Source organism: Anomalospiza imberbis, chromosome 16 (assembly GCF_031753505.1).
Source record: "Anomalospiza imberbis isolate Cuckoo-Finch-1a 21T00152 chromosome 16, ASM3175350v1, whole genome shotgun sequence".
Taxonomy (NCBI): Eukaryota; Metazoa; Chordata; class Aves; order Passeriformes; family Viduidae; genus Anomalospiza; species Anomalospiza imberbis.
The window spans coordinates 10333465-10356064 of record NC_089696.1 but is presented as its reverse complement, the minus strand read 5'-3'; the positions used below and the strand labels follow the sequence as shown (position 1 = coordinate 10356064).

General features: G+C 40.0%; 1 long non-coding RNA gene across 1 annotated transcript; it reads right to left on the bottom strand.

Annotated features, from left to right (window-relative positions):
- Nucleotides 1-272: 272 nt before the first annotated feature.
- On the bottom strand, nucleotides 273-21639 carry LOC137483701 (uncharacterized). Its single transcript, XR_011004602.1, has 2 exons — nucleotides 21555-21639; nucleotides 273-1219 (listed from the first exon to the last, which is right to left on the bottom strand). It is a non-coding gene; the product is annotated as an uncharacterized lncRNA (long non-coding RNA).
- Nucleotides 21640-22600: the final 961 nt, after the last annotated feature.

Here is a 22600-nt window from a genome sequence, read left to right as displayed (position 1 = left end):
CCAATTGGCACATTTGGAGGGAAGAAAAGTATTCTGTATTTCAAAGAATAGGCAATTGGGCATGTCTGTTGTGTGATCTCCTCAACTCTGAAACTAAAAGTTAGCCTTTTCAGAATTTTATTGAAAACATACTGTTTTTTTTAGGGTCAGAACTTCTGAGCTGCAAGTAAACTCAGGGCAAATAGGAAGTCTCTGACTCATTCAGGTGATGGACAAGAACTTTTTTGTGAGCATTAGCAAAACCAGCAAGAAACAAGCCCTAGCAACCAATTGATGATCTCTGCCCAAACACTGTAATTAAATGTATGAGTATGTCTCATTTTGTGATTTTCTAGTGAAAGAATTCAATGGAATATCCCAAAATTCCCTGTGTGAATCCCTCAATTAAATGAATGTCAGCAGAGATCACAAAGACCTGGTACCAAACACCATAAAAATATCCCAGTGAATTCAATGCATTAAAGGACTATGTATCACAGGCACAGGCTGTATATCCTGCTGCTGCAGGTTACCAACTAGCCCTGTTATTCCAGTTTGTAAAATTTCATTAAAATATATTCTTCCTCCTTTTTTCTTGTGCCAGAGGAGCACAGGCTTAACTGAGAACTTAATGTGAGACACTCTGGGCCAAGTTTTGCTGACAGTATCAAAGTTAGTGATAAACCTCCTGTTGGTTTTGAGATGGAGCATTAAAAGTCCTAAAATAATATGAAGTAATAATAGATGTCTTTTAAAAATATAGTGTAACTTTCACTTGAAAAACTACAGCTTCCAAGAGACTGGTTGACGTTGAAGTCAGAATATTGTGTTTAAACATTTCTCTGTGCAACAGAAGCCTTAGATGGAACTGCTACATCTCCCGAGAATGCAGGGTTATATTTCTTTCTTCATCTGAAAGGTGATTTCATGCTTCAGGAAGTAAAGAAAGTTTGTGCATTGACAATATAAATGCAGATGCCTCCCATAATGATTGACACCAAAGGTCGTGCAAGTGGAGTTTCATTTCTACTCCCTGTAGATCAGGCAGCCGAGCGAATTAACTTCTCTTCGGGAATTAGGAAGTCAAAGTCTTGACAGTTCTGGCTTCTCCCCTTGAAATGGGTTCAGTTCAGAAGGCCTCATTGAGGTCTGATCTGCTCCTCACAATTACCTCTTTTAATAGACAATATGAAAGCCAATGACACTCAGAGTGTACTGTCATAGAGGCAAATTTCTTTCCCTGCAAAGGAATTAAGTGCCAATGAAAGAAACTATTACATACAGCAAGCAGTAAAACACTGTCATAAGGAAGTGTTAATTTCACAGAGCTGACAGAAAACTATCTGTGGCCCAATCCTAAATATATATCCCAAAATGAGAGACCATTTCAAGCTTATATCTGGAAGAATAATGCTGTTCTTGCAGGGGATAAGCAAAGTATATTCCTAATGAGCTGCTTTTGCAGTTTGTGCTCTCTCACCAATGAGGGAATTTTCCAGCACAATAGAAAACTTATTAAGCTACAGCACAAATATTGTGACAAATAGTAAAAACTGCAGCTCACCATTTCCCCTGCTGTGTATTTTTAGACTGTTGCTGAACTTCTTCATGAACAAAGGTATATAAAATATTGTACATTAATGGAATTTCAATAGGGAAACAGTAATTCTTTTTTTTTTTTTTTTTTTTTTGCCTGACTGCAGGCTGATTTGGCCCTTGCAGACAAGACTGTAAAATTTGAAGTAGAATATCTTTAAGCCTCTTTCTAAGCACACCAGGACCAATTGTGTCTCTGCTAGAACACTGATCAAGCCCATCACTTCACCAATGGATTTTCTACCACAGCATATTCCAGGTCCCATGTGAAGTTCCCACACACGTGCACTCACCTACTGGTGATGATTCTGGTTTCCACACCTCTTTACCTTTTCCTTCCATTCTTGAGCACATATTTGCTCAAGCAATTTAAAAAACCCATTTATTTTAAAACTGCATTAATAAAATGCAGCCTGATAAATGGAGCTATTATGAGGATAGGAGCACCATAGCAAATTTTGATAGTAACAAGCTTTTCATATACATCTAAAATATATATTGTTTAATTAATATAAATTTCAGACACCTGAGGTCATAAATAAACCATGGGAGAATAATCTTTTTATCAATACTATGCAGGTACTGTAACTTAGACCAGAAAGGTTTCACTGATAAAATACGGTCCTTCCAAGCAGAGGCAGGCCATCCCCACAAAGGCTCATCCAAAACAGCAAAGTCCTGTCTACCTATGAATTTGTGAGATGTTTTAAATGTTCATTTTGTGAAGAAGCACTCACAGGAGAAGAAGTCTCAGGGGCTGCTGCCAATGCACTCCTACCACAGGCTGCAAGAATTGGTGAGGATGGGCTGAGATACCTGGTCCCAGCAGCTGCCTGGAGTTCAGAGTGTTCCTAAGAACCCTCTGGGGTACAGCAGGGACACAGCTATCCACAGAAATATGAGATTATAAAGTATTAAGATACTTTCAAAAAATATTTCCAAATCAAGGAAATTTAGCTAAGGGAAGCTATTCTGTATTTGTTCTATTTAAAAAAAAATATATTTTTTTGTTCTATTTTTAAACTCTAGATTTGATTTTGACTATTTCAAACTAACTAGAATGTACAGGAAATTTGTGCAGTACTACATAAGCACCAAGCAGTGAATGCCTGGATAAATCCATTCATGAACACGTTTCCAGTACATCCTCATGAACTACCCAGCACCACTGCTACTGAGAAATATCCCATCCCCTTTTCAAAACTTTCTGACCTTGTTCCTTTGATTCAAGGAAATAGCATCATCATTGTGCTGATACTTCTCTAAAGATAAGTGAAAATGTATTTCAGAAGCATTTGAAGGTTTGCATTTGATTCTGCTGTCAATAATTTGCTACAGCTTTTTGAGAGAGAGCTTAGACATTAAATTCAGGCAAACATCATCTTTCTGCAGCCTCAGAAAGCATGAAGCATTTCAATCCTACAGCTGTAAACTTTTCTTTAGCAAAAAGAACTTCCCAGAGCCTTGTGGGATCAAGACCTTCCAATCAGACCATCAAACCATGTGGGTGGGAGATATTTGGTGCTTGCAGCACTGATCAAAGGAAGTGAGTGACAACAGCCCAAGCCCAGCACTTACAGCCATAGCTGAGGGAAGGATTTTCAATAACAACATGCACTGTGCAAACCACAAAGAGCTGATCCAAAACCAGAGATAATCGGGTCTTTGTTCAGAGACTGACTGATAGCTTTGCTCAGGGTTCCAGGGCTTTCACAACAGAATCAAAACTGGATCTTTTTTTTAGACTGTCAAAGAGTTATTCAGCACTTCCATTTATGTAGAGAGATGAAGAGATGATGTGTGTATCTCCCCTACATCTTTGTTTTCAGGAAGGACAGTGGGGGATGAGTGGGGACAGTGAGAGGAGCAAAGCACAAACACAAGGAAACAAGTGGCTCAATAAAACACCCAACAGTGAAACAGTATTGACTGAGATAGGCACATGTAGAGCAGAATACCTCACCAAAGAATCAGCCCATGTTGTGGCTGAAAAACTTGTGTCTGAACAATAAAAATAGTAAATAATATTTGTATGCATAATATTGATCTTTTCATCCTGTAAAATCCTGAAGTCCCTCACAATCACTAGAGACAGAAATCCATGGAATGCAACAGCCATTGAAACAAAGCAATAATTAGGCATTAATAAAACAAGAAAATACCAAATGCCCAGTTCTAGGAAATAAGCAAAAAGTACCATGAAAAGGATTCAGTAGAAGTCAAATAAAAACTATATATCAGTAATAACATTTTTTTCTTTTCCTTTTTTCATGTTTCTCTGGCTTGTTACTCATTAATAATCTTTGGTAAGATTCAGAATCAGACTCTCCTCCTTTCATTTTCCCAGGGCACAAACAGAGAACATGATTGATGTCCTCATCCCTTGCTTATAGCAAAATACTAACCTTCTGTATTGCTAATTTTCATCTGAAATTGAAAACTCAAAATTATTAACTATTTTCTTTCCTCTTCTGTATTGTTATATTAATTTCAAGTTTCCTATTTCAGACTCCAAATCAGAGGAAGAAAGAAGTAGATATGAAAGAAAGTGCCAGTTCGTTAAAAAAAAAAACAAACTAGCCCATGTTCTACCTATAAATCAAGACAGTTGAACTTGTCATGATCACTACAGGGTACCGCAGAAGGGGGGAAAGAAAACCCAACTAGATTAGAAGATGGAATGCACCATAGTCTTGTTCCTGCCAGTGGTCTTGTTCCCTTTCCCTCTACTTTCTCTGTGTTTTACATTTTCATGGCAACAAGGAGGAAGCAAGGTCTTAAGGGGGCTGGTGGAGCAGCTCCTACCCAGAGCTGTATTTACATCTGGAAGAAAAGATTCAGCATACCAGGGAAGTAGAAAAAAAAAAAAAAAAAACAAGTTAAAATGATAAGTGATGCAACAAAACCAAAAGAAGAAAAAAGGTGGACATAGGGAAAGGTGCCCCTATATTTTTACAGGATGGAAGAAGATTAGAGAAGTGCAGAAGTTAGAAATGGAATGTACCCACTGTCTGAAATCCAGGTCAACGCTTTCGCCCTGAATAGTTCTGCAGTTTGCACTCTGGAAGCTTTTAGCTGAGTTTCATCCATGTTTTGTGCATTTCTCTCCTCGCATACCCACCATCTGGAGATTCAATTCTAAGGGCAGATCTGGGGAATGCCATCACAAGAAACTGGTCGTTCTGGGTTTTTATATGACTCAACTGCTGATAATCTGAAACACACTTTTATTGCAGCACAGTGAAACCTAGTGACAGATGGTAATAATCACTTAAATCTCCTTTATGCAACCAGATTTTACATTCATTGAATAAATCATTAAATCTACAATATATTTCTCTGTGTGTTGTGCATTTCAGAAGCACTGCAGGGCATTTTTTGTGAAAAAGCTCATGTTCACTTACCTATCATTACCAGTAGAAATAATGGGTAAAGTCATAGTCCTTACAAAGTCAATGACATAACTCCACTTCTTCTTCAGTGAGGACCGAGATTTTACCTAAAAAACCTACCCAGCACAGATAATCTTAAAATAAAGTATACTTTCAAATACTTCAAACTCTGAAGAGATGCAGCTCATTAATAATCATTGTGACTACAGCTGTGAAAAGGACCAACAGATGTGTGACTACCCATGACACAGCAAAGGCATCTTGGCATGACAAACCTTCCTGCAATGCCTGTATTCATCTCCACGGAACAAGGCAGGCTGTCTCAATCTATTTATCCAGCCCAGACTTAGGAATCAGCAATTGTAGGTAAAGGATCCTATTATATGGATTAATTGAATGAACCTAGACACACTTCTATGGAAAGTAGGTCTGGCTAAAATATAGTACATTTTATCAGCCAATTATAAATTGCTCTAACTGGAAAGAATCATTTTCTTTAATTTTCAGGGGACAATACTGGGGCTCATGAAGGCAGTTCCAGAAAAGCCATAGGACAAACAGTTTTTGACTCCCTCTTTTTCAGGCCACATGATGTTTAATAATCATATACTCTTAGAAGTGGACATTTGCAGCCCTTTGTCTCTGGCAGGACTGTCATGGACTGAAGCAACCTCCTCCTTCCTTTACATGCAATAAAAACAAGACAAGAGAAACAGAAATAGACTAAAGAACTAAAAGGCATCTAATCAAGATATTACTACAATTAATGTTTTCCATATCCTCCTCTCAATCCCTACACACTTTCCTGGAGTTTATGGAAAGCAACATCATGTCCAAGATCCTGTGCACACCTTCCAAAGCTAAGCTTTCTCCTCCTTCTGGAGGTACATTAAGGTGCTTCCCTAAGGGTGAAAGAAGAGGGTTTGAGCTCTGCTAGATTGTTACAGGCAGTAAGTATGGGCAGCACCTTCCTTAAGATGGGATCTTTCATGGGATTTGAAAAGCAAGAGTTAGTCCAGTAGGTCCAGCCCAGGTGTCCAAAGGGCTGTTTTCCAGACATATAATGAAGAAGAGGTTTTGGGAGACAAACCCCAGCTGGACAGCTGGGCCACCCTGCAGAGCAAGGCTCACAAGCACTGCCTCACATTTAGGATCTCACATGTGGGATCTCACAGTAAGGATGTCCCCTGGCACTGGGAAGGGACCTCCCCCAAGTCAGGCACCTTGAGTGATATCACTCAACCATAGGAATTAACAGACTTCCTGCTTCTTCTTAAATGCTTATTTTTTGGAACACTTGCAGCTGGCTCTAAACAAGCACAGCAGGCAAATGGCATTGCAAGCTCTGTGTTGGTGTTTGCACTGCAAAGGAGCGATGAGCAGACTGGCAAAGCTCCTCCTGAGTGATCTTGAAATGGAGTAACATTGATGCCACATGCATTATGCAAAAGTGCACGGATTGATTAGTGGGTCACACAATTCCAAAGACCCATTACACAGCTTCCTTTAAATAATTAATCACAGGGAAATGTACTATTCCTGCAAAGCTAAGTAGGAGCACCTCACTTCTTAGAAGATTCACTGCCTACTTGTTTGCTAAAGTAATCTAAGCAGGTTCTCAGTGACTTGGGGCGTTGGCCTCAGTTTCATGGCACTATTGTGTTCCTTCAAACACTTTCTCATCTTCCTTCAAACACCTCTTCATATCACATGGACAAGCACTGGTTTCCCAGTGCCTTGATTTGTTCAGTGGGGTTTGTTTGCTCTCTCAAGGGTTTGGCAGCAATACATATGTTAGTGTGAGCAGGGATTTGTTTTTCTAAGCATTTCCCAATGATTCAGGGTTATTTTTGTGCTTTATTTCTTGGCAATGGCATTGCACATCCAAAAAATTCAAGCACTTGACAACAGAGAAAATATTTTGGTTTGACATACTTTTTTAACCAGAACTGCCCATCAAGCCATGAGCAGTTAAGTTCAGATTCAGCTATTTAGATAGTGTCCTTTTCATATCAGGTTTGCTAAAAGGTTCAAGCATTGCCAGGTTTTAAGGAGGTTATTTGCTAGCCCAAGGAATTCAATTATTTAAAGCTGTAAAGACACAGCTATTTACCAGCACCTTTCTGACGCCAGTAGGTTTAGGGAAGCGAGCACACATGGAAGAGTGACCCTGCTTGTCACTTCAGCATCATTTTTATGAAGGCACAAAAATGAATTGCACATTCTGTAGCTTTCTAAAAGATATTTAGAGCTAGATTTTAAAGGTATTGTAATTTTCAACAAAAATTCCTTCAGAAATACCCAATACACTTAGAAAGAGCAGTGAATCAATGGCTTTCACTTACCAACAGACCCTTTAACAACTTCAAAGTGCAATGGGGAAAAAAGTCAAATGGGTACAACCTTACATCTAAAGTGACTAATCTGACCTCTGTTAGCTAACAAGATTTGGAAGGATTTAAAAGAACTTCTGTATTTTTCTCTTTATATGTCAATGTTGAGAAGAGCTCACTTCTATACTTTCCATTTATTTCTCAGTCATCTTCTTTTGCACGTATTGTATATCAAAGTATTTTACTTTCTCATCACCTCCTAATCAGATCACTATCTTATTACCTGATACAGAAATAAAATACCTGGAGAAACCAATAGTCAGAGAAAAGGATGAGGCAGGGATCAGCCCTAGATAAATGATACGGTTATCTTAGTCATGTAATGGCATGAGATCATCTTCAAGCAAAGAATCTGGAGAATCAAAAAATGGATTCATAAAGGAAAAGGCATTTGATTTAACTTGGCCAAGAAAGTTCAATTAATCACTTAAACAATGAGAATTGGCTGGTTTGCAATATCCTTTTGCCATTATGAATTTCCAAGAAAAAAGACCAGATAAATTGTTTGATGTTTTTGGATAACATTCTCACTATTTTTCATCCAGGTCTATGGAATAAGATATTTAAATCACTGTTACACTTTTTTTTTTTTTTTTAGCAGATGACATGCAAAGATATATGTGGCTGGAGGTGATGTAGGTCACCTTTTACTGTGGGGATTTTCAGCATGTTTAATAACCTGCAAGTAAACCATTTCCTATGGCTGGGGAGCATGCAAAGGGTATTTCTAAGGTCTTGCCCTCCCATCAGCATCTACTCTCCTGAAGAATGATGGATGAACCTAAATACTTTGGACATGTTCACTTTCCATCAAATATGGCTTAAATCAAACCCTAGGTTCAAAACCTATGGGGCAAGGTGTTAGGCTCTCACACACACTGAGCGTGGCTGTAATCTCATTTCTCATTTCCTTAAGGACACACCAAAGACCAAACTTAGACTAACATTGCATGTATAACACCTGTGTACCTCAGCCACAGGAGACCATGGAGAGTTGCTGGGGATTTTCTGTAGCACTGTTGAAACAGCTTTCCCCAAACACAGTAGTACTGGAAACATTTTCATTACTAACCCAGGGCAATCTGTTGTTAAAACACACTGCTACAAGAATACAACTTCCCCAGGGATTGAATTTAACTGTAGTGACAACACCAGTGAGAGCGAGCTGAATATTGTCTCACAAGTTGCTTCACTTTCATCATTTTCAGGATGCTCTTTTAATCTAGTATTGGAGTCTTTTCTTAAGGATAAATCTCATTTTAACAGAAGGAAAACAAATATAAACCCATCTCTCTGCCTTACTCCATTGCCTCACCAGTGGCAGCAAAACAGAGCAGCCACAGGCCATGACTGTTATAATTTTTATGGAAAAATTTCACTGCAAACTGTAGGTGCACAGCACTGAATAAATATCTCCTCCTTTTCTTTTTTAAATTTTTGCCTGACATTTTGTCCTAGTTTCAGCTGGGATAGAGTGACTTCTCTGCCTAGTAGCAGGCATAGTGCTGTGTTTTGTATTTAGGATGAGAAAAATGTGAACAGAACACCGATGTTTTACTTGTTGCTGAGCAGCACTTAAGGCCTTTGCTCCTCACCCCACCCCACCAGTGAGGAGCTCCCAGAGCTCCCACTCACCCACAGGTGTCCCATGGGGGGAGGCACGGCGGCGTCACGGCTGCCAGTGGCACCTGTCACTGCTGTGAGGGTCTGTCACCTCCAGGGCAGCCAGCAGAGCAGCTGGGGTGATGGCACAGAGGGGCTGGTTCCATGTCTGGCAGCCTCAGGGAGGGGCAGCCCAGACTCATGGAACCATAGGATGGTTTAGGTGGAGGGGACCCCTTGGATGCCACCCAGCATCCAGGCAGAGGAAAGCTGCCCAGGGATCAGTCAGCGCCTGAGTCAGGCATCACTTCTTTTGTATGTTCTAATTCTTGTGTCATTTCTATAATTATTTCCCTTCTTGGTTTGGTCCTATCAATCTGTATCCCAAGCCATGAATTTTAAGGATTTTTTCCACAGTTCTCTCCCCCATCCCACTGGGGCAGGGGGAGTGGGTGAGAGGCTCTGAGTTTCAGCTGGTTTTGGGTTAAACCAGACAGGTTTGCACATGTAATTACACCATCCACTGCCCTGGACATTTTGCTCCCACAATCTGTGTGAGTTCCCATTGTTCAGCAGGAGAGCAAGGGACAGGGCACCCCCACTGTGTCACAGCAGGAAAAGGTTCAGAGGAGAATTAAATTTGCCAGTTATCTTGCCACTTTCTTCTGTGCTATGAAGCATGTGCTCATCCCCTCCATGCAAAAGGCAGCTCCCCCTGCGTGGAAATCAATTTGATTGTATGACTTTAAAGGTTTGTGCTGGAGGACTTCAGCATTTTACTTCTACATAAGCATGAGCCAAGCCAAAATTTCCTACTCTTTCCCTTCTACTTAACCCTTTCCATGTGGCTTCAGTGTTTGCCTCTTTACAGATGTGCCCATTTCCAGCTGAAGAAACTTGAGCTCAGAGGCTCAGTACGTGACAGTTGTAATACTGTAACCCTGACATATTTGAAAGCTTGTGTTCCTTTCTTTCTTTTGATATGAAATGTATTTAGAAAATTGTTAATTATAGCAAAAACAAAAATACAACCAACAACAACTCAAGTCTTAACAATAAAACCTTGAAATGGAAACAAAGCATTCAGTTAACCAGAAGCAATTACTTCATCACTATTTTCAGTTTAAAAACAACAACAAAACACCCAGGGTTTTACCCTGTTTACAGAAAACATATTTTCCAGGATGGCAGAACTTTTCCCAGAACTTGATAATGGTGTTTCTCCTCCCCTCCAAAGTACCACTTCTTCTGTATGTTTAAGAAGGTGCATAAAGTGCATTAATTTCTCCATGACCTAAACTCAAGTGGAATGTCTTGATGAAAAGCATCCAAAAGGTTTTTCTACAAGAACCCCATGACTGTGGAAAACACAGGCTAAATCACAATGAAATGACTGATTAACATGTTAGCCACCAGCTTTAAAAAGAAAAAAAAAAAAAACAACATGTTTAAATAAAGAAAAATCCCTACTGGAGAGCAAGAGGACAATGAAAACATGTGACACTTGAAAGATTGCTGATTCATTAAAAAAATGGTTTGAAATCAAGGAGACATCAGTTATGGGAGGCTTGATTTTCATTTTAAACTAGTAAAGAATATTGTTTCATGTTTTAAGCTGAAGGGATTTTTTACCTGAACAGGGAGTTTCCAGGCAGATGACAAATTGAATAAGCATGTGCAGTGGGGTGCTCCTTAGAATTTGGGGAGAGTGTGGCATGTCCAATAATCACCAAAATGCACCTGTTTTATTTCCTGCTGCAAACTGGCCTCACAGGTGAACAGATCAGCTTTCTCTGCAAGACTCCTTGACAGCACTTAAAGGTCATGTAGTGCTGAAATCTGTGCAGCTCAGACCTAGTTATGATTTTGAGACACTTTATTCAGCTGGTTCAAGAGCTCATACTGGAGGAAAAAAATCCAGCTTGCTGATAGAGACACATTACAGCCAAGGAGAAAAAACAGCATTGTGGGAACAGTGCCAGAAGAGGAGATTGGTGCTCGTACAGCTCTGGCCTGAGAATGTCAAGTAGCTTCTCTCACCTCTCCATCCATAATGCTGAAATGAGTGCTACCAGAATTAAAGGGATGTTGTGAGGCCCAATCCACACTATTTCTAAAGCACTTAGAGGACTTCAGCTGGAAAGCAGGACAGAAATGAAACACTTTTTTCTTTTTCTCACTTGCTCAAAGAAATATCTCAGAAGAAAGGCAATATTTTATAAAACTTATAAAAATATCAGAAGCCTGACTCATTTCCCATTCCAGTCAAAAGAGTTTTCCTCTGGCTGCCATGTGAGCAAGATTTGGACAAAAATGCCCATAACAATTCCTCACAAACAAGGTCCCTAAAAAAGCTTACAAATAGATGGCTGCTATTTGCCTTGGCTTTCACCACGAAGAAAAGAAGAGGAAGAAGATGATGAACCAGTTGAGATATTAATGTTTGCATACTAACTTACTGTCCTCTGTTAACACTGAGAGCAAGAACCATTGGTAATTTTATGGAGTGAATTTTGTGGGCTCCTTGAAAAGACCTGCAGGCCCTCAGCTCCTAAGAGATGAACACTTCAAACCCCTTCTCTCTACAGTATCTCCAACCACCATATTTCTATCCCACGGTATTTAATTGTTTCAACTCCCTTTGGCTGATTTCAAAAGTCTGGTGAACTAAAGGACATGTTTACATTTCAGATGCAAGCTTATTATCCCAAACATTGTTCTGCCAGCACTGGAAACAGAAGCCCAGCTTGCTGGAAACAGGCCAAGCTCTCATCACTTGAACTCCATTCACGAAGTGCTGGAGGAAGTTCAGCCACTGCATATATTTGCTTTGAATAACTTTGCTGCTGTTTCAGCTGGGAGAGACTCTACATGATTGGTGTTTATATCAAACTGACATACTCTGCATTGTCCTGAACAGATACCACTGCCCTGGCACACACTGCTCCATTATCCAGAGAGTGTTTCTTTCGCCTGAAGAAATATTTGTGCCTCCTACTTCAGCTAATGCTAAAACAACTCCTAATGTTATAATGGCATTAATTATTCCTTCTTCACTTCCATCACTCACCCACCAGCATGACGAAGCAGCATGGAACACATCTTGCCTCTGTAAAATGGGATCCATGCAGGTCCTCCAAACACCTCCTGGCATAAAAACATCAGAGCAGCTAACATGGATCACACCAAAAGCCCACCTAGCTCAGTTCCCTGCCCAGTCAGTGGGAGAAAGGTGACAGAGAGCCCTCGGGAACCTGTGCCAGGAAAGCACTTCCAGCAGAGCAGGCAGCTGAGTTCAGGCATCTCTTGGAGCCAAGGCTGGAGATGGAGGTGAGTGAGGTGGGAAATTCACATGCTGCAGGGCTGGGACCCCACCCCAACACGCTGCCATTCCTGGGATGTCCCTGGGTGCTCCTTGTCCCAGAAAACAACACAACCCCCGGGGTGCTGCCACAGCAGCTGCAGGCAGCACAGCAGGGCAGGGCTGAATGAGCCCTGGGAGAAGCAGAGCCTCCCCCTCCTGGCTGAAGACACACAGTCCTCCACAGAAATTGGGGAAATGATGAGGACCAGCACCAGCTCGTGAAACACAGATTCCCAGGCACATTTACCTCCTCTGCTTCCATCTCCTTCTACCTTGCTTGGGTGTAACTGCATCACGCAGCGTTGCTCACACGATATTTTTGTTTAATAACTACAGCTCCAAAAAAAATTTTGCTAATAGCCATCAACTTCAAAAAACTCATTTTTACTTCAACAAGAGATAAGGAATACAGGGATGTTTCCACTGTTAAGAAAAAACATCCTCCAAAACAAAACCAAAATGTCTTATTCAAGATTTCTGACCTACATTCTGGTTTTATTATACTTAGCTATAAACTAATTCTGCCTGTGAATTTTGCTACTTTAATGATTCATGACTACAGAATGTGTCTTGAATGCAGAGGACAGAAAAGGATTAGTGATGAAAAGGAAAATACACATAACATTTTTCAGTGTCTTAAGTTTTAATCACTAGGAAACAAAAAATAAATGAGCTATGGGCATTGTATAATTGCAATAAATTTTGAGAAATGAGTAGTGTCCACAGAAACCCAATTAAGTTTAATAATTTCGTGCATCAGAGACTGAGAGAATGGGGGAGGGGGATAAATCTAACAAGTTACTGAATATAAAGTTTTCAATTGCACAAAACAATGTTTAAATTAATATGACACGCAGTGGTACTTCTGGCTGCCTTTCTAATTGATTCATCTTGTTAAATCAAGAGGAACTTGTGCACAAAAAGCAGATTGCTGAGAGGCTGTCCCCTACAAACAGACAAGAGGTAACCTGCACAGAGTGGCTTATTCATAAAAGAACAGCCTCTTTTTTAATTTAGTGGGGCCTTGCTCATGGCAAAGCTTAAGCTTGAGCTCCAATGTAACAGCAAGCAAAGACCAAGGAATCCCAGTACTCTCCAAAACCACCAAAAATTTAGCCACAATTTGGCTCGCATGCATTACTTTTCCTCCAAGTGAAATGTGGAGCAAATGCTCATGATGCAATAAAAGAAGGAAGCCAGGCACTTTTCTCCATTTGCTGATTAATTATTATATACATTATAGTAAGTATCAATCTAACCATAAGAGTGGCCAATATTAATGCATTTTCCAAGCCAAGGAGTATTTGAAATACCCATTGTCAAATATGAAGCATTTGATTTCATTAAGTTGCACATCAGAGCACTGATTTTCAAATAAATTCTGAACTGCAAACTCAACTAAGAGAACATAAGATGAGCCTGGATGTATAAAACCATATCAAGATAAAAAAAGAACTTCTGACCTCGATTCTACAAAGTCTGTCTTTGTTATTAAAATGAATGAGCCAAACTGGCCAATTCTTTTAGCTGGTCTCCAAGCTCTTCAAAGTTTAATTTTTCATTATTATTTTAAAAAGTGTATTTCTATCTTTTGGAACTTCAAAGATGATAAACAAAAGCAGAGTGCAACAATTCAGAGGTGTCAAGAACACATCTGGAACATCACCCTGAGACAAACTGTCCTGTTTAACTCAGCAAGGTGTCCAACAATGATAAATTATATGTCAGCACCTATGATCAATTCATTGCCTGCGCAGCAAAGGGAAGGAAACTCAGCTATCATGAGAGCAGAACTGACAATCAGGAAATCCTGTCAAGTTTTATCATTCTGCCTGCCCCATTTACTGACTCCAGTAACACAGATTGACACTGAATGCAAAGTGGAAGATCCCTTGCTGCAGCATTATTTGGGAGCATAACACTGACATTTAATTTTACCCTGGGCAAGTTCAGGAGCTTGGCAGAGCTCAAAGACATGGCAGGAAGAGAACAGGCACAGAAGAGAACCTTGTTTGTGGGCACAGAAAAAAGGGGGGTTGAATACTTGTAGTATCCAGCAGGTGTTACATCTCATTTCAGCAACTGTGGCGGAAATTCTTTATGTAGGGGAATAAATTTTGAAAAAGATTGTATAATTAGGAAGCTTATTTCATTTCAGTTAATTAAAAATTAGATTTTTGAAAGACTGAAGGGTTTTCTTCACATGTGGGAGGGTCCAGAACTGAGAAGAAGGAAGGCTGTCTTGTCAGTTTAGGACACTAACAATGGGAAAAAGAGGAAAGAGAAGCCAATTTCTTCATGGTAAAACATGGATTGGAATTTTTCTCAGCTAAAATTAGAGACATTAACTTAACTACTCTTTCTTTACTTTTTAGTCTGTGTTAATTATTTGACAATAGTAGGATCAACTTCAGGTTCAAAAGCAGAAAAGGGGAATTTCCCCATTTTCAGCAAGTTCTCCACTTCCTGTTGTTCAGTGCTGGATTCTAATTGTGAAAGTTACAGTATCTTAACCATTTGTCACTTCACCTTTTATTTTACAACTCTTGTTATGTGTTAAGGAAAATGTTCCTTTCACTGAAGTGGCAGCAATACCAGCACCTCCTGAAACTTCAAGATAAGAATTCTCACCTGACTACTCATAACAAATGAGATGTGCCTTGCAGGATTCACCCATTTTATTCCAGGAAGAGAAAACGTGTGCACTGGGAGACAGAAATGAGAAATGCCAAGTGACCTTGGGCAAGTCACTTCACTTCTTTGTTTCTCCTTGCTGCTATTTTCCCTGCTACCTTTGGTCTGTCTTTCCCAGTTAAAGACATGTGAAACAGAAGTGCTCTTCACTTTTCAGCATATCTCACCAAAAAGGTGCTGACCTTACTCAGCTACAGTAGTAATAACTAATAACCATGACAACAATTTACAAGTGATGCCCTGCATTTCTAATGACCTGGCTAAGAAGTATTTCAATTACTTATCAAAGCACATGTGTAAATTCTCCTTTACAACGGGAAACTGCTCTTACCTCTTGTCAGCTTAAATAGGACTTAAAAGCTGAGATTTTCACCCTGACAATTTCTCCTGGCAGGCTGTTGAAGAAGTCTACTGCTCCACTGATCTGAGAAAAACTCTTTTCTTTACAAACCCAAATGCACTCTTGGGCAGCTCTCACCCTTCACTCTTAGGCCAGCAAGGTCTTCTCCTCTAGTGTCCATGTGCTTCATTTAAAAACAAATCACAGCTCTTCCAGGCCTGTATCTTACTAAGTCAAACAGACCAAGCTCCCCTCTGAGTTACATGTTAAGCCTCCATGAGGACCTCTGCTTGGAGCTCTAATCCATCTCCCTTGAAATCATTATAACCTAATTCCATACTTAAGCTCCTGCTGGAACAGGTTAAAAACCTTTCAGTGTGCTATGGACAGAGTGGGAGGGTGACCAACCCCAAGTCTCCACTCACTTCTCCCCCAAAAAAATAAAGGGAACTGTGTCGTTGCTCCTGAAATCCATTGCTCAGTGCTATCCTTGCCTGTCAGCACTCAGCGCCCGCCCTGGGAAGGGAGTAGAAATAACAAAATCCTCTTTCAGGACATGCTCCTCTCCTTCCAGTTTGGAATTGTCTGTATTTATCTATAACTATGTTTAACTGGGTATAAGGTACAGAATTTGGTGGTACTAATGGCATTAAAAAAAGCCCAAAGAGCCAAGAAACAAACTAGAGTTTAGAAGAAAATACTGTAACATGTTGTATATTTGTAGCAGGAAGGATGACTTTCAAATGTCCACTTGCAGGAAATGTATAATAAGATCTTTTCTTTCTCTGTCCTTTCTACTGACAGCATATCACTTTCAAACATCATAATTTTGCTGGGTGAAAATGTATGCCCTCTTAAATAGAGATAAGTCATTTGCCATACATAAGCCTTGCTAATTTAGGATTAATGTTGCTGAAATAATTAAAGTGACCTTAGGCAAAACACAAGACTATTGCTGTGCACTGAAGTCCTGCTGGTTATCTGTAAGGCCAGCTTCAGTCCAGTGGTATTAACAGCTGACTTGGCTTTAGCCTTACAGCTTCAGAGGTCTCCAAAACCCACTTTATATTAAAGGTCTTCTCCTAAACCTTCCAAAGACAAATGAATGTCAGTCAGTTGTTTGAGCAGTTAACTGAGAAGTATAAACTCTTCAAGTAAGGCTTGAAGAGTCAAAGATCATAGACAGAAGCCCAGGATGCAAAAATCATGGTATGTTCATGTAATCATTCTGTGATTTCAACAGCCACCAAAAAAAAAAATGAACTGAAATGAGTCAGTGGGCAGAGGTGGTATTAAAACTGCTATAAGTATTGCCATGTGCATTAACTTGGAATTTGGTGTGAACTCCTTTGCCTCCAAACAAAAGCTTGAAATAACTCTCCACTATACTGCAGAACAGCACTTTTAGTATGGCAGAGAATTGTTTAGCAAGCAACTTCTGCCAGATTAATAATTTATCAGGTACAAACTATGGTTAAATTTGTATGGTTTCTCTAGCAAGAAAAAAATCTGCTGGGAAATTTACATAAAAAGAAACATCATAGGAAACCAAATGCTCCTGCATAGGCAAGGATATAAAATACAAAAGGTTGTTTTGTTTGATAACACTTTGGGTTGGTGGTAATTTAAATTGCTTTTCATGCACAGAAGCCGAAGATCAAAGTATTAATGGTGACAATTACAGAGCACAATGTGAGAGCACCAGAGCAATCAGCTGCTGAGGCTGGAAAGTTTCCTGTAAAATAGTGTTTACACCAATGAAACCCTACTGATTTTCATATTGCAAAATAGTTTGACCTCCCAAGCTACTATCCATGATTACTACATCTTCCCCTAGGAACAGGATGACTGTTTCAAAGATACAAACATCAGCTTTGTCCACTTTTGTAGCTGACTCAAAATCCATTCAATAAAATAGTTCTTTTATTTGCATATGGTTTCCAAGGACTTTGTTGAAAAACCTCTCACAGTATAAGTGTCATCTGCTTTTCCCCTGTTCATTAAATCTGCATTATGCACTGCATACAGCACCTTTTGTTCACCTTCTTGATATCAACAAAGCTAAAGAGGGACAGTCTGATCCAAAAAGGGGGCTACATCATTGCATATTTCAAAGCAGGGGTATTTCAAAGACTATTGCCTAGGGTCACTTCTGATACAAATTCCAGAAATTCACATTGAATTTTGTGAGACACTGCTATTCAGTCAGAGCCAAGTTCAAAAGCAGCATCCCTTTATGTGATATGTAGGCTATTTCTGGTACAGAAGCAAAGAAATGCACCCAGCACTCTGCTACAGAACAAGAACCGCCATTGTATAGGGTTTGCAATTAAAGGATAAAGGGATTTTAATCTTTTCCAGCAGTTGCCTGTGCAGATGCAGTGAAACAGATACGTTGAGTTATGGGATCCTGAGTACCCAGCAGCTGACTGGCTGCAGAAATGGAGGTGGAACCAGGATAAACCCCAGCTGCACAGAGTTCAGTGCTTGGAAGGCTGGCATTTGTGAAAAGCACATGTCTGAGGATACACATTGCAGCATCCATCAAAGCAGTGATGCTGACGTGGAGATACCCTCCCCACACATGCACACACACACCCTCCCCACAATCCAGAGACCCTGCCCATGGCCCTGGCCCCGGGGACCAGAGCAGGACAAGAGCACCTTGCTCCAGGGAGCCCTTTCTGATCACCACGTGAAATTCTCTGGGCAGGTTTTGTGGCCAGCCATTGCTCTCCACTCTGTCCTTAAGCTGTAACAATCATTCCTACTCCCCTGCAAATTCTTTATTAACACAGACATTACCACACTGCTAAAACGTAGAGTCACACTCTTCTTTCTCACTTACAAATTCCCCTGAAGTATCTTGCTAAAACTGCTGCCCACAGAGAAAGCCAAACCCGCTTTTCTTTTTTGTTTTTTTCCCCCCTCCACCATCTGACTTTAACACACCAGTCATGTAACAATGCCTGGGGCACCAGCCCTGACTCCGGGAGTCTCCAGGCAATCTGCAGCCTATGTGGTTGTGTTCCAGGTGAGAGATGAGCAATAACAAAGGAACATTACAGTGTGGAACCTTGGGGTTTTGCCAAGAGATCAAGTAAATAACTTTCTTCAGGAGTTTTAGAAGGAAAAAACCCTCCCCACTAAGCTTCATCTCATCAGATCTCAGGCTTGAATAAAATGCTCACAGTGAACCAAAGCCTTCTCAAAGCTCATCTGGGTTTGCAGTTTTACTGTTATAACTCAGACAAGACTCACTGAGAGCCCAAAAGTATTTGGAAATGTTTGGACCCACTTTCACAGGACTCTGAGCTGACAGATGAGTTTGTGTCAAAATTTTGGTGAAACTTAAATTAATATGGGCTGAACTGTTGAAAGATGGGAGTGAAATTACTTGATATGTGGAGGTGCACATCATTGTCACAACTATAGAGCTGTAAAGCCTGAAACTTTGGATATTGCTGGTGATATCAGGGTGAATTTCTTGTCATTATTATTTTTCATATTTTCCTGCTAAGTAATTTTTTAATCTTTACTGCAGTGTCACATAAGAGTTCACAGATCAAGATTCTAATTTTTAGGCACTGAAAAGGCATCAGTGTGAGTCCCTGTCTCATATAATTTTGAATTTAAACTTGATTAGAACAGAGTACCTTTTAGAATAAGTGATATTGAACAAGCAGGCATTTCAAAAACTCCATTAGGTCAGAAACTGCTAGTGCAATCCTGTTCAACACAGATCAGACTCCTATATATGAGAGTATTTGGGGTTCTTTAATTTGCAATGGAAAACATCCAGAGTAAGCTGGTATCTCGGTGTTCTTTTCTCCTTAAAAAGCTTTGTTAGACATTCTTATTGTTTGCCCAATGCAAAAGAAGTTTTTAAAAAATGTACATATGTAGAATTAATTTTGCAAACAAACTGGCGAAGGTTGGGAGATTTTATCCCTCCTTTTGCTTCTCTGCTTTATGATTTTCAAGGAGTCTGAAGCCAAACTTCAACATGAAACATTGTCTGGTGAATACTGGCTCATCTTTCACAAGATGAGCACCCTGACAACAAAATAACTTCTTTGATAGAAATACGTGTGCAACGGATCCCTAGAAATCATACTGCAAATATATCCCTAAGAACCCTCCAGACTTCCTAAAGTAGAGTGGAAACTAGAGATATGCTCAAAATTCCAAAAGTAATGTGTACTGTCAGCAAACAGGCTAAACTGCTGCTTTATGGGTAATGCAGGTAAAATACCCTTAAAATGACTCTACCTGCAGCAGAAAAAGTAGCAATTTTTATGACTTATGTCACACCACATCAAAACAGGTCAGATGATGCATTTTGTGGGGTCATTTCACATCTGACCCTACAAAATCACACGTCAGGTGGTGGATAAAATGGTTTCTCATGAAGCAGTATGCTCCAGATAAAGCCAGGATTAAAGTGAAGGGCCATCTTCCACAAAGTAACAAATACGTGACAGGACGAGATACTTTTTTCACACCTCAGTCAAGCATGCCACTATTTTGATAAATGGTAAAAAAAGAAATACAAAATAACAGGAGCAATCAGAAGAGTCATCAAAACAGAAAATGCCTGTCCTTCTTCCTCAGTTTGACTCCACAACCTCAAAGAACATTTTGTCTAAGTGTTACTAAACTGTAGATGGTAGTTGTAGATCTAGAACAGCATGTGGCTGTTCCCTGTAGTAAAAATGCCATGAACCCCGGCTCAAGGAAGAAATGATGATGTCTGGCTCCAGATCAGAAGGCTAAAGGATTGCTTTATTAAAACTACACTATATTACATTAATACACTTTTAAAGAGATGCTATACTATTCTACATGCTTACTTCTTACTTACATATCCAACTAACTCAAACTCGTGACTCCCTGCTGAGCCCGAGCCACAGCTGGATCCCACTGGTCACTGACCCCAAACAACCTTCACCAGGATCCAGCCCAGCAATCACTGCAGGTAAACAATCTCCACACCACATTCCACATGGGGAAAACAAAGGAGCAGAGATAAAGATTGTTTTCTCTTCTTCTCTCTGTGCTTCTCCTGACAGACAGAATTATGTCTCTCTGTCCAGAGAATGTGAATGTCACAGTTCCCCTCACACTGAAGTTGAACTCTGCAATAGGAATAGGACAAAGTTCGTAGGAATGTGGTCCATTATCATTAGACAAACACAGTTTGCAGAAAACATACACGTTTCAGGCTACAAGCCTTTGTCAATGATTCAGACCTCCATTCAGCTTTTGCTCCCTTTTAGGCCCTAGAGAATCAGGCCTTCCAAAGTGCACTTCAGACTGAGTCAGTAAAGTCCAGAGGTACAAAAAACGATTAAATCTAAAGCATTGAAAAAGAAATTGTGGGCGTTCCTTCAGGCAATAGCCTAACAACAAACACCTGGGCTGCTTTAACTAACAAAGCCATTCAGATTAAATTATTGTTCTGAAAATAATCATCACTCTCCATTTCAGTACACAAGGGCAATACCCACTTCTGACCCTGTGAACCAGCAACTAATTGTCTCTGTGCCAGTGGAAACAACAAACTATTTTAGATGGACAAAGCTGTTTTCATCAAAGGGAATGCAAGCATAAAGCAAACACCTGAGAAAAGCAAATTCAACCTAAGAAAATGTTGAAGGAACAAGGTCTGAAGCTTAAATCAGTGCTCCTCACTCAGTCACTGCAATACACTCTGCCATCCTTCACTCTACCATGATGATGCCAAGATGAAGCTCCATCCTACCAGCCATTACCTGTTACAGGGTCAAACCACTTGGAACTTCGTACTGCTTCCCACCTTTAAGATACCACATTTTAAGACCAGATTTTTAACATGAATAATAGACCTGCACAGGCACTGAGAGGCTGAATTTCCTCCTTCCCATCCTGTCCACGGGTCAGCAGCTGAGGAGGAGAGGTTGACAGGGGCAGGGGAAATGCAGACCCTGGATTATATATATATCCTTTCACTGGATGTGAAGGAGCACATCCACATTTGGGGCTGTGACAGGACATTCATCATCCTGCACCTTCTCCTGGAATGAAAGGAGAGCAAATAATTGCCAGTAAAAGGAACACCTTAGAGCCCAAGGAGCTACTCCTCAAGGAGCAGATGATGTTTCCTCTTGCTCAAGGTATGGTTTAACTCACACATTCACTCCAGCACTATTAACCTTCAGAATGACACAGATGATTCTTGCTCAGGTCTGCAGAGAAGCACATGCCACATCCCCAGAGCCTCACAGCACCAGTGTTAGCCACAGTGCCAGCCATGGGGTGCTGGTAAATGCAGTGCTGGTTATCAAAGCAGAGTAAGCAAAAACAAATTAATCACATATATACTGCTCACTCACAGAGCCCTGTGATAACAATGACATGTGCATTGGACAGATGTGTTTGTTTCCCCAAAGGACACAGTAACCCAGGACAGTTACTGAAAACACAGAAGAGCCAATTACTATTTTATTATTTTCTATACTGAGGCCTTTCCCATTGTTCTACCAGGTCCGTTCCATCTGAATGCACATGGAAACAGAAAATACTTACTTGCTTCTCAATACCAAGGTGAATTTAATCAGAAAACTAATTGCTTTCATTTTTTCTGCCATAAACTCTTCAATTTGCTATAGAAATTACCTAGGTGAAAATTTTCTGTGAGCAATGAAGTCCAAAAGGAAATGGTCTGTGCTGTTTCTTGGGAGAAAATTGCCTTTAGAAAAATCCTATTTCTTTACTAGAGTATCAGGGAGAGGTGTGGTAGAAGAAAGAGATGTATAGCTTTTGAGATTGATCATTAGGATGAATGAGAGAAAAACTGAAGGCTATAAAATATCTCCACAATCTATCACTACTTTTTACCCAATAATTGTACCAGTAACTGCCATCTTCACTATTTTTATGTAGATTCTTTCCCTGCCAAACTTGGCCCCAAAAGAACTGATGTATAATATTTAGTTCTCTACACACAGATCTAAAACTGCTGGCAGCTGCAAGAAACATGAATTACAATCAAAATACAACATTAAATTATTTTCAAACACATTAGCAGCCCATAGAACAGTCCTCATTTAACAAATGAGCAAGAATTGCTGAAAACAAGAATGTGGAGTGAAATACTTATCTTTTTCAACCCCAGAGTCAAGCACTTGATAGTCTGTGCTGTTTTTCACTGGGGTCTATAAAGTCAAACATATGATTTTCACAGTTCATCATTTCCTTG